At 52.3% G+C, this 16,568-nt stretch overlaps 1 long non-coding RNA gene across 1 annotated transcript; it reads right to left on the bottom strand.

The window, feature by feature from the left end:
• LOC311599349 lies at positions 1–3,863 on the bottom strand. The gene is made up of 3 exons (XR_014779872.1): positions 3,563–3,863; positions 787–962; positions 1–105 (listed from the first exon to the last, which is right to left on the bottom strand). It is a non-coding gene; the product is annotated as an uncharacterized lncRNA (long non-coding RNA).
• Positions 3,864–16,568: the final 12,705 nt, after the last annotated feature.

Here is a 16,568-nt window from a genome sequence, read left to right on the forward strand (position 1 = left end):
TCTTGCTTCTGCTGAGGCTTGAACCCAGGGTCTCACGCTCACCAGGCTAGTGCTCTATCAGACGCTGAGTCCATCTTTCTGACTGTTTTCTGCATTCAACCTAATCTGGGGCGAATGCAGAGAAACATAATGCCTAAGCATAAACTATCACTTCCTTCCTGAGCTGAGATGTCATCTGTGTCTCTGCAAATAAGCTGGGTCTTCTTCCACTTCACAGGAAAAAGGGTTCTTCCTCTCGCACCCACCGTTTCTAGCCAGCAGACAGCCGATGGCCTGCCCAGAGCACCGCAGGTTTCTCTCTGGCTTTTAGTGTAAACAGATCAACAGAGAAGGTACCAGGCCTCGGGCTCAGTGGCAGGGCTTCCTGACTGGCCTCCTGTCTCCAGCCCTTGGCCATAGTTTCATGTTTCAGATTCCTGGTCCTCAGATAGGAGCCATTCCGTCACATCCTCCGTCCCCCGTGCTGATCCTGGGTATACCCGCTGGGGTGATGATTAGATTTCAAGTAAGATGTTACCTTGGCAACCAAGTTACTGGCTCACTCAATTAACCCGCTTTCCCTTTGTAATCAATACTCATTAGCTTCCAATCGCTTCTTTTCTGTGTCTTGCAGCCTTCACTGCACATTCAGGCCCAGCCTGCTTCTTATAGGTAAAAGCCATCTCTCCCTCGAAACCCTGGACACATTTGAATCTATCAGAAGCCCCCGCCCCCTTCCCCCGCCCCCGCCCCCTGCTCTTGCCCCCGCCCCCGCCCCCTCCCTCTCCTGGCCCTCGAGGCTGTCACCTTCATTCTGGCCCACTGGAGAACAAGCTAGCAGGAACTGCCAAGGGAACCTCCGCGGTGTTTCTGGTATCCCATCAGGCCACAGAGGCCTGGTCCACAGTGAGGCTGGCCTGGAGCATGATGGTATCTTGGCATTTAGAACCAGAAATAGGGCTTCCATGTCCATTTGGGGATCCCTGGGTGCTCAGAGGGAGAAACACTATGTGATAAGTATGGCAAGCAACAGAGAAAAAAAAAACTTAGACCCCCCCCCCCAACAACCCCCCAGCAATCGGCTTGTAAAACAGAGGTAGAGTGGTGGCATCTTCCTTGGGGAGGAGATGCGGTTCTAGGCGTTTTCCTCCACTGCCCGGAGTCCATGACGGCGGGCATTCCAAAGCCTCTGTCCTGTTCCAGAGCTGGTGTTCTACAGGGACCAGGCCTGGCACCTTGTAGAACAAGGACGTCACAGGAGCTGGCCAGAGGGGACAGTGGGATTGCTCTAATCGAGCCAGAGTCATAGGCATCTGATGGCCGCACTTGAGCCACAGCACGTGTGTAGTTCCACCTACCATGTATACACATGCACACAGAATAAATAAATAAAGATATAATGAAAATTAAATAGGAAAGGGCAAGGGCTACCTCTGCCTTTGGGGACATGCTGCTGGCAGAGGCGCACTGCGAGGTGGTCAGCTGACCAAGTGGAACGCTCTCTTTCCTTCTTCCTTACTATTTCTTTTTAGGAAATTCTCTAAAATTATTTAATTATTAAAGCCATATGTGGCTGTTTTGCCGGCATAAATGCCTATACATCACATGCATGCAGTGCCCGAGGAGGCAGAAAGAGGGCGCCAGATCCCTTGGAACTGGACAGGTGTGTGCCACCCTATGGGTGCTGGGAATTAAACCTGGGTCCTCTGGAAGAAGAGCTCTTAACCACTGAGCCATCTCTCCAGCCCTTATCTGTCTGTCTGTCTATCTATCTATCTATCTATCTATCTATCTATCTATCTATCTATCTATCTATCATCTATTTATTTATAAGATGGTTCCATGTAGCCCAAGCTGGCTTCACACTTATGACCAAGGATGGCTTTGAACTCCTGAGCTTCCTTCTACCTGTTCAGTGCTGGGGCTACAGTATAGTTACCCTGATTTCCTCCACTCACAATGTAGCCAAGGACGACCTTGGGCTTCAGATTTTCCCGCCTCCACTCCTAAGCGCTAAGATAATAGCTGCATATTAAACAACCCTGTTTATTTGGTGCTGGCGTCTGAACCCAGGACCCATTCACTCAGCAGCTGGCAAGTCCACTGCCTCTCCCAGAGACAGGTGGCCATGCAGTGTTACCCTCTCACTCGGTCCTCACAAGCTCAGGGCTACTGTTCCCATTTTACAGATGAAGAAACTGAGGCACAGAGATAAACTTGGAAAAAGTCACCTGTAATTAAGAGAGACAATCAGGACTTGTCCTTTGGGTTCCTGAGTTTTGCACGTGCTGGTGCCCTCTTCCCTCATCTATTTGAACTCCTATTCATCCTTCAAGACCCAGTTCACATATGCCCTAATACTGCTGCTTTCAAGGAGCCTCTCCTGGTATCCCCCTGTGCTCTGGCCTTGACACAGACTTCTAGGGAGTCATGTGTTGAGACAAGGATGGGCATTGGTAGCCACCTGAGCTGCAGATTCAAACCCAACCCTCCCTCCCCCAGGAAGGGGGACAATCTCCTGCCCCTACCCACCCTGTGGCAGACAAGAGGGATTTGGCTTGCGCGATTCCCAGTGAGTGCCCTGAGGTTCAAAATGGAATAGGTGTTCCGTCAAGGGTGCCTGCTCTCTTTTCTCATGGAAGACTCTAGAACTGTCCCCTGCCTCAGTTTCCCTGCCTGTCAAGTGGAGGCACAGTAGTGCTTCCTCCTAAGGCTGGGGAGGGCAACATGAGCGAAACCTATGAAGTGTTCCCGTAGGTGACTGCTGGCGGCCAGCTCCGCTCAGAACTATTATTTTCATTAATCTCATTACTGAAGGGCACGTGGTAACGGGCTGCTCGCCAGAGCCTCCTCCCTAGGCTGGGCTGCGTCTTCAGGCCAGGCAGGGCCTGGCTCCATGCCCAGCTCCAGGGAGCAGCTCTTCCAGGGAGGAGGGAGATGAGTCTGTGGCTCGGGGAGTGCTCATTGGAGAGAGAGGATGGATGTGGGTCAGGGTCAGCATTCCTGGGGGAACCCTGGTGGACCCTGAGGGGTGGCCCACCTCTGTGAGGACAGATCCATGGCAGGAGCCACTGGGAAAGCTACCACCCTGTCCTCACTGTCCACTTGATATTTGCCTGTAACTGGATCTCATCCTCCACCTCGGCTAAGACACTGGATCTGCTGTCAGCCTGGACCCTGGGGAGGGCTCTTACACTCTTTCTTCCTCAGTTGTCCCCTGGGAACTGGGATCCACCCCATTAGGGTCATTGCTAGCTGAGTTGGTCCCAGATTATGGCAGGTACAAGTACAGCGTGTGCCCCATAAAACACTAGCTGGGACTACTTGGCACTTGGGAGGGGCTTGTGGGAAAGGTCTTGGGTTCTGTCTGGGAAGTGGTTTGAGTCTGCCCTGTCACTATCTGTGTGAGGTTAAGCCTCAGTTCATCCAAGGGAGCCTCAGGGTGTTTGTAAATGGGTGCAATGTCTATCACAGAGACATTGTGCCAATCCAGTCAGATATTGGCTTCCATGTGACACCATGCTGAGGAGGAGAAGGAGGGAGGGAGGAAAAGAGAGAGAGAGGAAACAAGTTCCTGGCGTACCTGTAGAGGTTATGTAGAGGTCATGTAGAGGTTGGCAGATGACTGGCAGGGCTTGGTTCTCTTCTTCCCCCATTTAGGCTCAGAGCTCAGGAATCAAGCTCAGGTGAGTCAGGCTTGGCAGCAAGTGCCTTTACCCTGAGCCATCTTGATAGCTCTCTTGGTTCGGGGAGTGGGTACCTTTGAAGGCTGAGGGTCCAGGTCGGACTCTGCATCAGCGCTTAAGTCCGTTTTTCAACACCAACAGTCACGCCCACCTCCCAGAGAGCCTGCGTCAGGCCGAGCACTAGCTATGCTTTATTTAACAAACCACAAAATCACTCCTTCTCAGGAGGAGTTAGATTGCCATCTGAGGCTCAGAGAGGTTGAGGAGGAGGCTCCGGGTCACACAGCTCGTTGGCCAGTTCTATCAACTGTCCCGAAGTCCCAGGCCTCTCCATCGTGGTCTGTCAGCCCTGAGGCCCAGCCCTTCCAGAGCTGGCTCTGAGATTTCTCAGTCTGTCCCTGCCATGTTCTTCCAGTTCTTATACAATACCTGAGCTCCCAGACCAAGTGACAGTTCAGCTTTGAAGGGTGGCCTTGGCTGCCGGGGCATGGGGGAGGGGCACAACTTCCCGGAAATCCAATAAGCCAAGTGACTCAGGGTGTGTGCTGTGCCCCTCCCCAGCCCAGCCTCACTCTGGTTCTAGCTGACTGTGGTCACGGTCACCTCCATCTTTGCCCTGCATCATCACCCCCTCTTCCCAGGCAGGAGCGCTGGGGGTTGAAAGCAGCCCTCACTGCTCTCTCCTTCATCCTGGCTGCTGCCTCAGGCTCAGCCTCTTCAGTCCATCTTCTCTCCACTGCAGACTTTCTAGACTCTGCCCTTGGGCCTATCATCCTACTCCCTGCCCGTACCGCGTTTTCATACAGGCAGATTGGATTCTGTCCCTCATCTACCTGTTGCCTCTTCCCACCTGTGTGTCCTCAAACTGACCCAGACATGGCCCAGGGCATGGTCTAATGTGCCCAGTGGCCTCTGAGGTCCTGAACCTCCTTGTCATCTTCCAGGAGCACCCTCCATGAGCATCCTCCAGGAGCACCTTCCAGGAGCACCCCCCAGGAGTACCCCCCAGGAGCACCATCTAGGAGGACCCTCCAGGAGCACCCTCCAGGAGCACCATCCAGGAGCACCATCCACCTCTCATCTCAGGGCCCAGTCCTCCTTAGCCTTCCTTCCCTTGGCACCTTTTCTTGGAATTCTTCCCTGATTCCTGCAGAGGGCTGACAGTACTTCCCTGGAACCAGTGGCACTCTCCCTGGGTGGCAGTTATTTAAATAATAGTCTTTTTTCTCCATTAGACCTTGAGGACCTGTAATGAAATCCAAACAGCTGCCTTCATGGGGCTCTGCTCTGTGCTGGCCGCTGCTCTGGGCCTTTACCTGCCTGATCTCTCATTTTCCAAACAACCCTGGATCCCATTTACAGGATGAACAGGAGTGCAGACAGGATTGGCCCGGCTCAGCCTAGCAGTGTCTGCAGGTCTGCTCAGTGAAGGGACTAGCGATGAGAGAGCTCTCTTGGTTAAATCACTGCCTTGGGAGCTTGATGGGAGAGAAACCCTTAGTGGATCTGCGACCCCAGCACTATCATCCCACTTTACAGATGTTAAAACTGAGGCTTAGATTACCAAAGGACTCTTCTAGGCTCAGAGAAAGGTGATGGCTGGCAAGGACAGGGTCTGTGTTAGTCACAGCTTGTATGAAGACGAAAATCTGGGGATAGGTTATTTCGGAGGGGGGAGGGGCTCATTTTATCTAGCAAAGCTGCCTTCTGGTGTTTGGGGTTCTGGCCTTGACTCTGTGTCAGGAGCCTTCCAGGTCATCAGCTTTTTGGGGTGAATCTAGCTGAGCTTCAGCCAGGAGATCCTCTTCAGAGCATATTAGAGGGGTGGTCCTCAACCTTCCTAATGCTGTGACCCTTTTAAAACAGTTCTTCATGTTACGGTGGCCCCAAACTATAAAACTATTTCACTGCTACATCATAACTGCAACTTTGCTACTGTTATGAGTCATAATGCAAATATCTGATAGATGACCCCCTGTGAAAGGGAGGCTCAGCTCTGAAGGGGTCGCAACCCACAGGTTGAGAACCGATGCATTGTAGGAAGGCAGTGTAGACATGACTGAGAGCTTGGCTTTTGGGGGTGCACAGTCCTGGGTTTGAATAGTGCTGCTGGTACCTGATGGCTGAGTGGCCTTGGGCAACGGTTTAACTTCTTGGGACCCTCTTCTCCTCACCTGTAAATGAGGACAGCCAGAGGGATTTCCAGCGGGTCTGTATGAGGATCACACACTGTCGCCAACGTAGGCGGTGCATTTGCTTTTGTTGGGTCACAGTGAGGCGGGGATTGGGTTAGGCGGAGAATTAGGTTAGAACCTGTGAGAAGCTAGGAGCAGTACTTCCAGGCAACCATCAGGACTTTGCCACATTTGGCCTCTTCTTGGGGTCACCCAGAGGGTTTGGCTGGGGATTAGCAGAGGGCTGGACTCAGGACTAGTTAACAGAGGGACTGGATTTGGAGTTCTGCTGTGACCTTGGACCCCGTTTAAACCTTAGTTTTCCCTTCTGTAAAATGGGGGTAATGTCACCAAGCCCAACAGACTGAAAAGATCAAATCAGATCACAAGGTGACCATCAGATCTCAGTGAGTGCTTTGTAGTTTCTAAATTGCACCGAGCTTGATGGCAGAACCTAGTTTTCCAACTACTAGGGTGGCCAAGTGGGGATGAGCCTAAGTTCAAAGCTTGCCTGAGCTTTTGAGTAAGACCCTGTCTCAAAATAAAACAATGTAAAAAAAAAAAAAAAAAAAAAAAAAAAAAAAAAAAAAGAGGGCCTGAGGCTATAATTCACTTTTAAGTGTGCTTGCCTGGCCAAAAAAAAAAAAAAGTCTTCTCGGGGATTTCTGCATTGAATTATTTGTTTCTGAACCATGTGGGTGGTTTGTAGCTGGGTTTCTTCTACCCATCAGTCACTCCTCCACCCGGGCATCTCTCCCTGTTGAGGGGCAGCCTGGCAATGAAAAGACGTAGGGGGTCTGGATGCAGACTGAGCAGAGGAGGCCTCAGCAGAAGTAAGATGGTTCACTCTGTCTGCAGCCTGGCAGGGCCACAGTGTATGCAAAGGTGCAAATGCCTGGTGTTTGCATGGTGGGGGAGCCGTGCCTCAACCGGGAAGCTGCTAAAGGAAAGGCGAACCCATTTCTGGCTCCCTGCAAGCCATCTTCGGGCAAATAAAGCATGCACGCCCCCTGCTGGACATCAGGCCAACTGCACGTTTGGCTTTGGTGATTTCCTAGCCTCTAGGTCTGGGAAACCCACATATCCATAAAGGTGGACTTACAATGGAGATAGGGAGCTACGCCTGGGGTCTGGGGAATTGTAAAGGGCAGGAATTTGAAGCTGTGACTCCATGGCTGAGCCTTGTCAGTGCCTGAGGAGAGGGAGGTGGACTGCTCCTCCAGGACATTCCTGGCAGCTAGCCCCAGCTTGCAGGAGGCAGGGTCGGGTGGGAGGCTGTGGAGAGCAGAGGGGGGTTTCAGATTCCCAGCCCCTTGCCTCATCTGGCTGGCTTGGTTCTGGGATTTCCTGTTTTGTCCTGGATCAGCCCCAGAGGGTAACCTGATACCCATGAAAGAGAACTCAAAATGTATACACTAGTGCATGTGTGTGTGTGTGTATGTATGCACTGCTGTGTGTGTGTGTGTATCTAAAAGCGTGCTTTAGACATCCATCAGCAGGTGCCCTGGGCTGGTGACATCACTCTGCTAACACTCTGGGTCCCTGCCTCCACATCCCTAGGATTGCTGCTGTGTGCTTGTCCTGGGCTCTCCACCATCAGGTGGTGGTAGTGGTGGGGTGGGGTGGGGGGGCACAAGAGCAGGTCAGACCGATGTAGGGGGGAGGTGAGTGGACTCAGGTTTCCTCTAAGGCCTGAGAAGGAAAGTAGGAGAGCTATTTGGTGAGAGGGATGCCTGAGCCTTTAGCCTAAGGGGGTGGTGCCCCTCAGTGATGTGAGGAGCCAAGGAGGGCACAGCTGCATGATGTTGGGCACTTACGGCAAATGTGGGGCTCTGTGTCTGCCTGACCTCTTCTTCCCCTTCCAGCCTTTCTTCCTGGCTGGGCTGCGAGGTGTGTTGGCACAAGCACGTGTGAATATAGATGGCCCTCTTTATGTGCTCTGTATGTCCATGCCTAGGAGCTGGACGCCAGGATTGCTAGGGGCAGGAGCTCTGTTGTTTTTATTCTCTCAGAAAAGGGCCCATCTGCGCAGGGAGTTGACCTGTGGGCTAAGTTCTTGTATCCTCTCCTTGCTTTGGTCATGCTGGCCCTCGCTGGTCTTCCACGTCCACAAATCACCAGGCTCTTTCTCTTCTTCACCCAGGGCCTGACAGGTGGGACCCTCCTGTGTGATGTCATCTTCCTAAGGCCCCACCCCTGTCTCAGACTGAGCTCTGGAGTGGAGACCTCATCTCTTGTGTTCCCTACTGTGCCTCCGGGACTTTCAGCAGTGTCTCGCACACAGTAGGCCTTCAGTAGTTCTGTGTGGGCATGGCAGAGGCTCCTGCTATGAGCCATTTTGGGGCCAGACCATTCTGGCTTAAACTTGGGTTGGAATCCCAAGCCCTGGCTACATCACTCACGGCTCTCCATTTTTTGAGCCTCTGTTTGCTCCATCTGCCCTGGGGGGGGTGGGGCTAAGTAGATTGATACCCAGCTTGCTTGGAGGAATGGGTGAGGTCCTGCACATGCATCGGCATGTCGGAGGCAGCAGCTGGCATCCCCAAGCAGTAACAGAAGCCTAGGCCATATGCCCAGATCCTCACTTCTTTAAGCTCATTTTCCCATCAGGACCACTAAGGCAGGGGTGGGGCAGGGGAGGGGGAGGGGTGGGGCAGGGGAGGGGGAGGGGTGGAGCAGGGGTGGGGAATTACTGTTCCACTTGACAGATGGAGACACTGAGGACCAAGACAAATGCCCTGTACTGCTCTTTTCTTCCCAGCCAGAGCTGCAGGGTCAAGAGACTTGGGTCCTAGCCAGCGTCCTGGGCACCACCTACTGCTCCAAAGGATGAACCAAGCAAGCCCTAGTCCCAGTTCTCTGCCACGATGTGGCCCTGGAAGTTCATGTCTCCCCATTTCTTCTCATGCTTCAAGGAGGTCCAGGTGCAGAGGCTGGGCAGGTAACACAGTAGCACATGGACCTGGGCATAGTGGCCTATGGTCAAGGCAGGAGAATCAGAAGTTCAGGGCCGGGTGTGGTGGCGCACGCCTTTAATCCCAGCACTTGGGAGGCAGAGGCAGGCGGATCACTGTGAGTTCGAGGCCAGCCTGGACTACAAAGTGAGTCCAGGACAGTCAAGGCTACACAGAGACACCCTGTCTCAAACAAAACAAAATAAAGCAAAACAAACCAGAAGTTCAAGGTCATCCTTGGTCAATTGTAAGTTTGAGGCCAGCCTGGGCAGCAAGAGACCTTACCCTAGAACAAACAAACAACAAGAGGTCCAGGTGCAGGGAGGACTGAAAGGAAGGTGGATGCCTTGGGAGGATCCAGGAGCCACAGACATGGAGTCAGCAGAGACTCTGCCACTCAGCTCTGGCTGAAAGTTGCCAGGCCAGAAGGCAGCCTGGCACTGCCAAATCTTTGAACTTTTCAAAGAGAAGCAGATAATTTGGATTTTTGATGCGAATTCTAATTTTTTTTTTTTTAAAGTGCTGGCAACAATTTACGAAGAAAAAAGAAGGGGAAACAAAGCAAGGCTGTGTGGGCAAACAGAGGCCATTTGTGGCCTGTGTCTGGGCTCGTGGGCAGTAGCTTTGCAATCCGTGGCATTGCCCAGTTGCTACCGACCCCTTCCTGTCCAAGGCTCTTCTTAGAAAAGACTCTCATAGCCGAGTGACTGCCCTGCTCTGCCCTGGGTGTGAGGTCACTTAACATCCCTCCTCTTCTCTCCCCCCTCACGTTCTTCTCCTGTATAACATCCCAGTGGGACACATGATCTCCATTGGACAGCTGAGCAAGCAGAGTCGCAGAGAAATGAATTACGTTGTCTAGGGCCACACAGCTCATACACGGCAGAAGGGGTGCGAAGTGGGGCTCCTGGCTTTGAAGGTCACCGGTGTAAACGTTTCACCAACCTGCCACAAGATACACTTTGTCCAGTTTCCTGCCCTTCAGGACCCCGGTTCTGCTTTCCTAGGGTCTCCAGGGGATCCTTCGCTGACTCATGGTTGCTTGGGCATCATCTTCTTAAAAATTTTTAGAGATTAATCTTTATTTATGTTTAGATGTCTGTATGTGCCGGGAATATGCGCTCAGGTGCGTCTTTCTTGGGAGCTGGAGTTACAGATGGTCTTGAGCCACCCAGTGTGGATGCTGGGAACTGAGCTCCGGTCCTCGGCAAGAGCAGTGCTACGCTCTTTGTTTTGTTTTCTTTCTTTTCTTTTTTCTTTTCCCAGACAGGGTTTCTCTGTGTAGCCTTGGCTTTCCTGGACTCGTTGTGTAGACCAGGCTGGCGTTGAACTCACAGAGATCCACCTGCCTCTGCTTCCCGAGTGCTGGGATTAAAGGCATGTGCCACCATGCCCAGCTTGCTTTTGTTTTTTTTTTTCAAGACACGATTTCTTTGTGTAGCCTTGGTTGTCCTGGACTCGTTGTGTAGACCAGGCTGGGGTCAAACTCACAGAGATCCACCAGCCTCTGCCTCCCGAGTGCTGGGATCACAGGTGTGTGCCACTGTGCCTGGCTAGTACTACACTCTTAACCTCAGAGCTATCTCTCCAGCCCTGGGCACAGTCTTGACCTGGAAGGATGAGGAGTCAGTCAGGCTAGTCACCACTCCTGCTCCCCTGGGAACCCTGCCTTCTCCTCCCCGCCCCCGCCATGCTGCAGGCTGTGTGGGAACCTGGGGTCTGATGAGCAGTGGCCTGGAGAAGCAACGCCAAGTCGGGGCCTTCTCCCACAGCCCATCATGGATGCTAACAGATGCTCCTCTCCGCTCAGCCCCCCTCCCCCCCCCCCCCAGTGATTGCTCTGCTCTGCAACATGCTTGAGGTCATAGGGTTCAGATAGACCCCAGGTCAGCAGAGCTGCTGTCAATCGGTTACTCCCAGCAACGTAGAAAATCTGTCCAAAACGTGTGCTTCTGAAGGCACGCCTGTCTAGCTCAGATGCTGTGTACCCCGTGTCTGCCCGTGCTGCTGCATCTGGGCCCAGGAAACTGCAACGTGCACATCCTCCTGCTGGCTCAGGTGTTCACCGGGTGGGTTCTGTCTCTGTGTGCCATTGACCAAGCGGGCAGGTGTGCCAGAGACCACACAGGGGTACACGTGTCTGGTGCTTGGAATATAGGAAACGCTTAAAGATCTTAAGAGAATTTAACCTAAATAAAGAGGTTTAGCTTACTCACAGAAAGCGTGCATGTCTCCGTGGACAAGATGATGGAATTTTAGATTTGTAATCATGTGACTAACTACCAGGGTTCAGGGGCTCCCCCCTCCTTCACCTCTGCAGCTGAGATGTCCTGGACAGCCTCTATCACTACGGGGCTTCAGTTTTCCTTGAGTTTTGACCGTGATCCTGTACCAGGTGTTTATTGCATTTGCGCATTCAAGCAGCAGCCGCAGCAGGGAGATATTTGGAAGGACTTTTATGTGGAGCGTCTGGGACTCACGCCCTCAGGGAAGTGGCAAGGATGCCGTTTCTGATGGGGAAGGTGGCAAACAGTAATCAAAGTGGCCATTGCTTACCCTGTCCTGAGAAATAATTTTTTTTATCTAAGGGTTGTCCACCCCTGTACAGCTGGCACAGCTGCTCCCCACTTTGTAGATTAAACAGACAGAGCTCTGAGAAGGCAAGAAGATATCCAGGCTCATAGAGCAGTCAGGATTTGAACCCGGGTCTACCGTTTCCTCTCTCCTACCTCTCCACTGTTCCTTTGCATGAGCGGTGACCTCCTGCTAGGGTGGGACCTTACTCCTGGGGGCTGCCCTTGGAGCACTCCTCTCTGGCCCTTTAGGGAACCCACTCCACCAGCAGGCGAGTTTTGCTGGTACCCCAGGCATTCCCAGCATGGAGGAACGAAGGTAACCTATTCAGAAGGTGCCACTGGGACCCACCTGACTTACCTCTTAGCTCATGGCTGCACGTCAGGCTCTCAAATTAAGCATCCTCACCTTAGTACCCACAGACCTAATCCTCACCAAACTGGCTGAAGCCCTAGTCACTCTCAAGAATGCGGCCATGATAGTATCGTCTGTGCCATCTGGGGCTTCAAAATGGTGGACCCCATAGTCTAAAGACTATTGGCCATGCCTTTCCATTTTAGAGACCCCCCCTCCCCCCCCCGTTTACCTGTCACTATGGCCCAGTTGAGAGACACTATGGTGCCATAGAGACAGGGTTCCAGGCACACAGGAAGTGTGCGATTGAATCCATCTCTGCCACTTATTTGCTGTATGAGCCCAGGCCATTTTGCCCCTTGCAGCCTCGGTTTCTTTATCTATAAAATAGGAACAAAATAGACCTTAGTAAATGATCAAGTTGGGGAGGCAGAGGCAGGAGGATCTCTGTGAGTTTGAGGTCCTCCTGGTCTACAAAGAGAGTCCAGGACAGCCAAGGCTACACAGAGAAACCCTGTCTTGAAAAACCAAACCAAACCAAACCAAAAACCCAACCACCCCAAAAAACTCCCCAACACAAAACAAAACAAAAATTCAATTGTGAAAACTCAAAGAATGAAGGCACTAATAACCATAGCCAGGCCAGGAGTGACGGCATTGACCAGGTTCTGTCATGCATCCAATATCTCCAGAAGATTATCGGGGGACGGAGGCACAGACTATGCCACCCCGCTTTATAGACGAGAAGGCTAAAGCTCAGGGGGGCTCGGCATCCTGCTCAGGGTCTCTCATTAGTGTCTGGAGTCTCTCCCAGCCTGACTCCACCGCCTAGAATGCTTAACCAGGTGGGCTGTCCAGAAGCTTAACAGTCAGGCCGGCCTGGGCCCCACGCCATCAACATAGATGCCTGCTGGAAATAAACTAGTGGCGCGCCCTCCCAGCCCCTCCTATCCGTTACACACTTGACTGTGTTAAATGGGATTAGTTCGGGAAATGAGATTACAGATGTCAGGCATCTTGGGAGAACCACAGAATACTCTAGAAGCCTTGGGTTTTAGTTCTTCCCACACAGCGGGGTCGGGGGAGGGGGGCGGGGACTGGCCGGTGGGTCAGAAGACCTGGGCTTGACTTCTGACTCCGCCCTGAGCCTTCTGCCAAAACGTCATTAGAGCCAAGCCCGCTGAGCAGCTGCGGTCCATTAGCGCTGGTCAGGTTATGTGCTAATTAGAAACGGCTGGGCTTGGAGGCCCTCAGTGTGGCCACTGTTTGCTATGTCACTCAATGAAGGGATGGATTCTGTGCTCTGAGCACAGCGCTTGGCGAACTCCATCAGGAGACCCCCTGTGGACATTCCCTGGTTGAATGAAGTGGTGGGAGGAGCCTCAGACCCTCACCTGACACTCTGGCCACGCCCCCTGACCCTCCCACCCCCCCCCCCCCCCGGAGCTCTAGACTGTACAGACTACGGAAGGCTGACTAAAGCCAGGGCTCCATCCAGGAGGAAGTTGTCTTCGTGCTGGGATGAGACTTTCCAGGGATGCGGCTGGTTTGGGGTTCCTCAGGTTCTTGTAAGTGGCTCCACCCTAAGAAAGCTCAATAAACGGATTTACCAAGTTGGGCTTTGGTGGAATAGGACCTCGATCTGCCATTGATGCTATGTCGGGGCGGGGGTGGCGGGGTGGAGCAAACATTTGTCTCTGTCTTTCCCAGGAAAAGTTCCCACCACAGTCTCTAGGAGACACATGTAGTAGGTACAGCTCCATGTGCAACCCAGGTTTCCACACACACCCGCAGAAGCACCCCGTTGTGAAGGTATGCCAGCATGCCTGTCTCCCCTAGAAGGTTTCCTGTTTCCCTCAGCCTTGGGGATTGTTCTGATCTTGTCCCAGGGGCAACCCCCCCTGATCTGTGTACTACCAGGCTAGAACATTCTCTTTTCCTGGCTATCTAATAAATGGGGTCATACAATGCATTGGCTGTGTTCCCCCTTTTTTCCTGCAGCGTAGTGTTTGAGGTGACCACCCGCTGTGTGTATTCTTCTCATTGTAAAAGTCTACTGCAAGGAGTGTTGGCCCTTTATTTTCCACTCATCTAGAGATGCGTGTGTGGGTCGTTTCCAGTTCCGGCTATAAAGAAGCTGCTAGTGGGGGGAGGGGCGGCTAGCGAGATGGTTCAGTAAAATGCTTGCCACGCAGAAATGGAGGACCTGCGTTGGATCCCTCATAAAAAGGCTGGGTGTGGCTGCGTGCAGCTCTAATCCCAGTATTGGGAAGGAGACAGGAGCCTCTCTGGGGCTTGCTGGATAGACAGCCTGGCTGAGGCCATGAACTCTAGGTTCTGGTGAGAGCCTCTGCCTCAAAAAACCAAGGCAACTGGTTCCGGAGGAAGGCTGTCTGAAGTGGACTCTGGCCTCCACATGCACACGCACACACATCTGCACCGTGAGTGTGTGCCTGACCCCACATGACTGCTCCCTCCTCATACAAACATTGACGCTGCTGGCAACATCCCTGTGTGAAGCTCTGGGTGGTCATGTGTCCTTATTTCTCCTTGGGGGCAGAGAGTCTAGTGCCTGATTGTTTATGAGATAATTCTGCTCAGATAGTTCCATCCCACTGGATTTATGTTCAGGGCAGGGGGATGGTGTTGTTTTCCTTTTTCCATTTTTTAAAATTGCTTTTTAGACAGGCTCTCCATGTGCAGCCCAGGTTGGCCTCAAACTCAATAGTTTCATAGCTCATCCACTTGAGTATTGTGGTCATAAGTGTGACCACCATACCTGACTAGAGCATGTGGCTTTTCATGGCCTAAGGTGGATGGGGGAAGAGGCAAAGTGACGAGAGGCTAACCATTTGGCATCACTGTCTATATGCGGATTGGTCTTATGAGGTAGCAGAGGGCAGAACGAGGGCCAATCAGAGAGGCCTTCAGTGAAATAGGTTTTGTCAGTGTTGCAGAGAGAACTTCCTGTCAGCCAGTGCTGCCTAAGGATGGAGTGGCTTTCCTCGTGGAGCAAACACTCCTGGTTGCTGGGGTGACTGTGCCTGGGTCAGTGGCTTTATCAATAGATGTGTTTCCAAAGAGCCCTGGCTGTTGCTGGGCTGGGTGCTGGTGGCACACACCTTTAATCCCACCACTTGGGAGGCAGAGGCAGGGGGATCTCTGTGAGTTTGAGACCAGCCTGGCCTACAGAGAGAGTTCCAGGATAGCAAGGGCTACATAGAGAAACTCTTGTCTCCAAAACCAAAACAACCCAAAAAACAAACAAAGAAAAAAAAAAAAGACTCTGGGAAATCCTCCCACCCGTCCAAAGATGGTGGGTGGGGTAGTAGTCCCTGGACATTAAGGCTGTTCTGCATTCTATGATACAAAATGCCTCAGTGAATTTCTTTGGCACTTGAAACTTTTGCCATATACAACCAACTTCCGTGTCATCTTCTTTGAAGACGGAGGAGGGGACGAAGGCTGCAGGCCTCAGGTGTTCACCCCTGCAATGGAACTTTCTAGAAGGCTCATACCGAAGCTTCTAGCACCATTTGGTGAAACTGTCACTTCACCCTCCTCACTGGTGGTGGGTTTGTCTCACTCTGTCATGTTCTCCCACCAATTGTCGGCCACCTGTGACCTTGGCTCTGTGCACACGTTGGGACAATACAGAGGAGTCACACTGCTGACGCAGCAGCCATGTTCTACCAGGCCTCTTGGGGACTAAACAGTCAGGAAAGAGCCATGTCGCTTTATTTAAAATGAAGTGGATTCTAAACACCACTTAAAAACACATTAATAACAGTATTGGTGTGTTATTCATCTCGGAAAAGTGACAGATGTTTCCCTCAGCAAATCGCTGACGGGGGAGTGTGAGGTAGGGAGCCAGGAGATTGATTAGCTCCTGTCAAGGGGCCCATTACAGTTGCCTGGTCACCTCCTCACTCTGCCTGCCCCCCTCCCCTACCCCCTCCAGGGCATGCTTATCTAGACAATCTTCCTCAAGGATTTGGGGGCTGGGGGCTGGCCTGGTTTACTGTCCCCCTATTTTGGGATGACAGTTCTGACTTTCCTTTGGGGTCAACATCTGTCCCTTTCTCAAGCCCCATTCCAGTGGGAGGCACAAGGCTGGCCTTTGAGACTTCCCCCGAGGGCCAACTGCTCCAAGCTGAGCCAGTGTTTATAGCTGGCTCCAGTTGTTCTGGAGTCTGCATCTTTGAACATCCTGGTTATTCAAATCCATACTCGCCTCTTAAAAAAAAAAATCAAATCAGTCCACGTGAATCGCTTGTCAATTACCAGCAAAAATTGCAAATATACACAGTGTGATCTTAACTGGGTTGGTCCTTTCTCTCTGGAGCCCTCTGGGCTCTTCCTGCTTAGGAGGGCTGTAGAACATTCACTTGCAGAGGGTCACACACAGACAGGCAGTGGCTCAGCTGACTTCCCAGAAGCCCCAGGACACAAGCTTTCCCTGCATCCATGGCCACCCTGGTAGGAAGGCAGGGTCAGGAGGACAGTGTAATTCACGAACAACGCACGCTGTTCCTGCTCTGTAGGTGCTGTAGATGCTACTTTTTAGTTTGGTTTCTTATTATCTCTTTCTCCCTTCTCCACCCCAATCCCTTCCAAAGAGAGAGAGAACGTTAGTGGGGAGAAGGGGTGTAGTTTTCCTTAGCTACTTCCTGCTGTTTAAGGTTGTCGGGTTCCTTGGGGCAAGTCCGATCCTAGGTTCAGGATATCTGCCACTTCTCATTAAACTGCATCAACAGCAACCAGGAGCAGCTGGGGTGGGGGTGGGGGAGGTGGGGGTGGGGGTGGGGGTGGGGGTGGGGTGGGGAAAGCACCAGCAGCCTCTTGTT

This window comes from Acomys minous (assembly GCF_964271855.1).
Source record: "Acomys minous genome assembly, chromosome: 6".
NCBI classification, from domain to species: Eukaryota; Metazoa; Chordata; class Mammalia; order Rodentia; family Muridae; genus Acomys; species Acomys minous.